Genomic DNA, 6,000 nt, shown 5'->3' with positions numbered 1-6,000 from the left:
TTGAGGTAAATGTTATGTACTCAAGTTCTAAATGGCTACCTTTGACAATTTGACATGAGATATGATAACTTTGTTTTTTATCGAGATGTGTGATGGTAAATAGTAATCAAATCAAGTAGGCCTACTTTACATTACTTGACAGTATTTTAGTTTTTACTTGACAGTAGATAGTAGAAAGTTGATAAGTAATAGCCATGACCTCGAATTCTTTAAACAGAACAATGTTTGTGGATAATCACAACTAAATGCATGCCTTGTAACCAAATGCACTCATTTTAGGTTAAAGAAGTTTATTGGCTTTCAGAGCTAGTAAAAACAACAGTTAACTGCATCTCACTGAAATACGCAAATAGTAGATCACATGTCATGTATAAAGTCTATGATAGAGATGATCGTATCTTATGTTGTGGGTGCCCTGCTTGAGGATTGATGAAATGTTTGACAGCACCCTTAGTTACCGTTCTATAGACATTGATTTTCTTCTTTAGGTTAAGTAAGCCTTGATGTAGTTATGAAAATCAGCCTTCGGGTAAAACTGTATTTTTTGTTCAATGTTTGGTAACATGTAGCAAGTAAGCAGTATTTTCAATAACTCAGTGTTGAAATTAACATGCAAAAATTACGGTATTTGTTACGATTGTACAGTTTAAATAGCATCAAAGTTTTAAGTAGAGTGGAGCAATATGCACAAACCTGTCTTTCATGTGGCTACTTGATTGTAACTACTACCTTATAATTAATTCTTTCTTTGGCTCCTTATTAAAATTTAAAGCAGACTTTTGCTGACCATACATTTAGTGTATTGGTTGGTGTGAAAATTTTTTAATCCAGTAACTTGTTCTGTTTTATTTTGTTTATTACATTATATTAAATATATTGAACCATTTGTTATAGATAGAGATTACTTGCAACTACATTGTTTTAATGTTTTTTGATACATCAATCGAGGATAGAAGTGAATCATGTAACTACATACTAATAGGTAGTACTAGTGAACTTTGGTAACGCATGTCTCTATTTGTATTTGCTCGGAAGGTAGCAAAGCTCATCAATAAGGTTTTTGACCAACTAGTTAGGTAATTAAAAGTTGTTTGTTGTAATTTGAAAACCTATTTATAAAATTAAAGCTTGATTAAAAGTGTCTATTTTATCTATTAAGGTGTGAATTTTAGACCAGGTCGGCACTAGCTGGAAAATTGTATTAGCATAAAAATGCTAAAACACAAAGATTAGTTGCATATGGAATAGTAACCGCTCTTGCAAACTTTTACCACCTTTGGGCTATATTTTTGCTAAAACCTAACCTAAATCTACTATATAACTGGCAATCTCTGTCTCTATGTGTATATGTGTAATTGTGTATCCACCTTATAGAGTCCCATACTTTTCGGATTATTAGCCGCTACTTTTTTCAGATATATAAAATATTTTTTCCAATCTCTATCTAGAACATTTGTTTTGGTTATATCGTAGATTTTGCCAACATGTTAACAAACACTGCTATGCAAAAAATCATTGTATCTATAGTTTGTGCATTGAAAAAGGGATGTGAGGCTATGAAGCTAAAGTGATCCTCTACAATGTTCCTTCTTTTTACAAAACCAATACTTTCATCACCATCAGAGTCAGTGCTGCTATTGCTATTTCAATTATCTGTGTAATCACAAAAATCTGAATCGACTGCAATGTCATCAACATAAGTAATTATTTGTTTTCTAACTCGATGGCGCTTTCAAAACTTACACACAATATGTTTGTTTTTAAGTTGGAAATTCTCAAACAAAGATTTAAAGTTAAATTTTAGGCTAATTTTATAGAAAAATCTTTGAAAAACACTGTCAGTACCATAAAATCCTTGAAATTCGCTGGTTATTTTATCAACGAATAATAAAATTCAGTTATTAGCAATTGCTGGGAAAGTCACAAATATGCGTCTACGGCGTTTGACCATAGAAAGCGCATAAATGATTCTACTTCAGTGAAAGGGTTAAAAACGTTAGATTTTCCACTGTTTGTGATAGTAAACATGTTCATTTCCTTCCGCACCTGAATTACTTTTACTTTGTTTTCAGCTACGAGTACCACAGAACTACAGCTACTACAGAACTTGCACAGGCACTCCGAGCTTTGCAATAGGTGACGATGAAAAGAAAACGAGCAGCATATATTACAAAAAAGCACACCATCTTATTCACTTTTAGAAACGCTTGAAACAGTACAATTCTTCCCAAAAACCCTACTGCCTGAACCCTAATCCCCTGAGTGCGAGGCGATTGGTTGCGAGGCAGGTGCGGGCCGATTGACTGCAATTGCAAAGCGATTGATTGCGAGGTGAGTGCAAGAGTGCGATTGTCAACTGCTCAGCAGGTAAAGACTGGTCAGCCAAGGTGGGGGCTCGGCGGCATAAGTGCGAGATCGTCAACTGCCAATATAGACGGGTATGGACGAACGCATGAATCTAGACACATGAATCTAGAATATTTACTAGATTTTATACGCATCTAGCTGTGAAACACATTGCAGATTTCTATCATTTTTCCTAACATTATTGACATGTAATATGTGTGTGCATATTCAGGGCAACAATTTCAGTAGAAAATTTACATAATAATACATCAGGGCAACAATTTCCATAGATTGCATAGTGGAGTTTTTATACAGTATGAAAGACAACTCTCAATAAACCTTATGCTGCCCGTGAATCTGTTCCTGTAAGCGAGTAATGCAGCTAGTCTACTACATAAACGGCAATCGTTGTATGTATATGCGTTTGTGTAATTGTGTATCTACCTTATAGAGTACCATACTTTTCAGACTGTTAGCCGCTACTTTTTTCTGCTGGTTTTAGCCATGCGGCTTATATAAGGGTGCGGCTATTCTGTGTTTTTTTCTTACATTGCTAGGGCGCATTAATAGGAATCTCCGGTTAGTACGCCAACTGAATCAATATGAGTAGCATAAATAGATTATCATGTGAACTTTCATTTTTCCGAATCGGTCGTACAAAGCAAACTTAATTAATATGAGCAAGTAGTAAAATTAAATTAGTACTAAATATTAGTGGTGCATTAAATAAAATATACTAATTAAATAAATTAATGAGTAGTAAGTTACAATCAATTAACATTTACTGCAAACATTTACCGGGTAGGTCACGTGATTGTTCGTTTCCCGCGGCCATTGGAAGAAACGCTGTTCTCACATCTGTTCTCTGTTTCTACATCGAAAAGTTTAGTACTTCTTATTACAATATTATTACAATATTTTTCTCGTCTTCTGATGAGTCTACTTCAGTGAAAGGGTTGACAACGTTGGATTTGCCACTGTTTGTAATAGTAAACATGTTCATTTCCTTCCTCAGCTGAGTTACTTTTACTTTTTTCTAGCTTTGAGTACTACAGAACTAAAACTACTACAGAACTTGCACAGGCACTCCGAGCTTTGCAATAGGTGACGATGAGAAGAAAACGAGCAGTGTACATTACAAAAAAGCACACTATCTTTTTCACTTTTAGAAACGCTTGATGCAGTACAATACTTTCCAAAAACCCTACTGCCCAAACACAAGAACAGATTGATTCCCGTAGAGAAAAAGACCAAATTCACTAAGCAGCAGCTAGACAAACAGAAACTGCAGAGCAAACACAGCTACACCTACAATGAAACAGAACTGTTACTGCAGCTGCTAAAAGTGCAGAAACTGCATAGCAAACACAGCTACGCCTACAAAAAACAGAACTGCTACTGCAGCTGCTAGAAGTGCAGACACTGAAGAGCAAACACAGCTACACCTACAACAAGACCGAATAGCTACTGCATCTGCTAGGAATGCGGAAACTGCAGAGCAAACACAGTTACGCCTACAAAAAACGAATAGCAGCTGCTAGAAAAGCAGAAACCGCTGAACAAACACAAGTACATTGAGAGCAGGCCAGAGTAGATGCTGCAGCTGCTAGAAATGCAGAGACTTCTGAGCCAACCCAGCAGTGACTCCCACGGCAAGGTACACTAACTACAGCAGCTGCTTGGCTGCCACAACCTACCAGGCGCCATGCATGGGCAGAAAACTTTGCACTTGACTACAATCCTGCAACATGGTATAGGGCCCACCAAAAATTGTTTATGGGACGAATGTCTAAAAACGTTCCAGATGTAATGCCTTATGTTGGAAAGACGAGAGGCTAGGCATTTGTTGCAACAATGGGAAAGTTCGCCTACTACCACTCTCTGAGGATATGCCACCTGTGTTGACTCACCTATTCCAATTCAAAAATCCTGAGTCTGAACATTTTTTGGGGATTATACAAAAATATAACAGCTGTTTTCAATTGACATCATTTGGAGCTAAAACCATTGATGAGCCTGGATTTAACCCAAATTTCAAGGTTCAGGGTCAAGTCAACCATTTGATTGGATCCTTGCTATCGAACTGGGGGAGCAACCACAGTTCCTGCAAATCTATTTCATGAGTGACCAACAGGCAGAGGCAGAATGTTGGCGTGGTATTGTTGAATGAGTGTGACTAAACATAATCAGTGAGCTGCAGGATGTTTTACACGAGCAAAATAAATATATGCGTGATTTCAAAACTGCTTGAGAGAGACTGCCTGAAAACAGGGATGACTTGCGAATTGTCATTCATGCTGAAAAACACCCTTGTTGGAGAGCATGAAAGGAGATTCAATGATCCTGTCATAGATGAAGTTACCATTCGAATAGTTGGACAGCAGTTTGAAAGGCGGGATATTGTTCGGCAGTTGCGTAGCAATAAACTGCAGAGGATATCTAAGACGCACAGAGCATATGACGCCCTGCAGTATCCACTCATTTTCTGGCAAGATGACGATGGCTACAACTTTCAGCTGTGACAGACTGACATTCGCACAGGAGAGCCAGGTACACGAAAAGTTTCTGCTATGGATTTTTATGCTAGCAGACTGATGGTTCGTGATGGTAGATTGAACTACATTCACAGGTGCCAAAAGCCGTTTTTGCAGTTTGCAGTTGATATGTACGCTAAAACTGAAACTGAAAGACTTAGCTTTGTCTGCCACAATCAGACACGGCTAAGAGCTGATGACTACATCCACCTGAATGATGCAGTGGCTGATGATCGCAATGCAAACCAACTAAGTAACATGGTGATTTTACCTTCGTCTTTTACTGGAGGCCCGCGCTACATGCACGAGCGTACACAAGATGCCATGACATATGTGCAACACTTCGGCAGACCAGACCTATTAATCACATTTACCTGCAACAGCAAATGGGATGAGATTTCCAATAAATTGCTGCCTGGTCAGCAAAGCTATGACAGACACGATGTGGTTGCAAAAGTGTTTCAGTTAAAACTAAAGCAACTAATGGATTACATCACCACTGATGCAATATTTGGCGCTGTGCAATGCCATATGTACACCATTGAATGACCAAAACGTAGACTCTCTCAAGCATACATTCTAATTTGGTTATGCGATCGCATCAGGCCAGAACAGGTTGATTGTGTCATTTCTGTGGAAATATCAAATCGAGTGGAAGACTCTGAGCTATTCGAAATTGTCACCAAGCACATGGTACATGGTCCTTGTGGCCAGCTAAACCCCGGTTCACCCTGCATGAAATACGACACATGTACCAAGAAGTACCCTAAGGCTCTCATTAAATACACAGTTACTGGCATAAATGGGTATCCATTGTATCGTTGTCGTTCCGCTGATGATCAAGGTTTCACCAAACAACCCATTTTGCGAGCTGCTGGAAAGGCCTACGACATCACTTTGGACAATAGATAGATAGTGCTTTACTGCCCTTTGCTGTCCAAAGTATTTAATTCACACATCAATGTCGATTTTTGCAACTCAGTGATGTCCATCAAATACATTTGCAAATATGTCAATAAGGGTAGTGATCAAGCAGTGTTCGTTTTGGAAAGAAATGAAGCACAGGTTGATGAAGTAGCTCGCTATGAGAGTGGAAGGCACATCAGTGCAAATGAAGCAA

This window comes from Watersipora subatra, chromosome 2 (genome assembly GCF_963576615.1).
Source record: "Watersipora subatra chromosome 2, tzWatSuba1.1, whole genome shotgun sequence".
Classification (NCBI taxonomy): Eukaryota; Metazoa; Bryozoa; class Gymnolaemata; order Cheilostomatida; family Watersiporidae; genus Watersipora; species Watersipora subatra.
The sequence above is the reverse complement of the archived record's forward strand: the minus strand, read 5'-3'. Positions refer to the sequence as shown.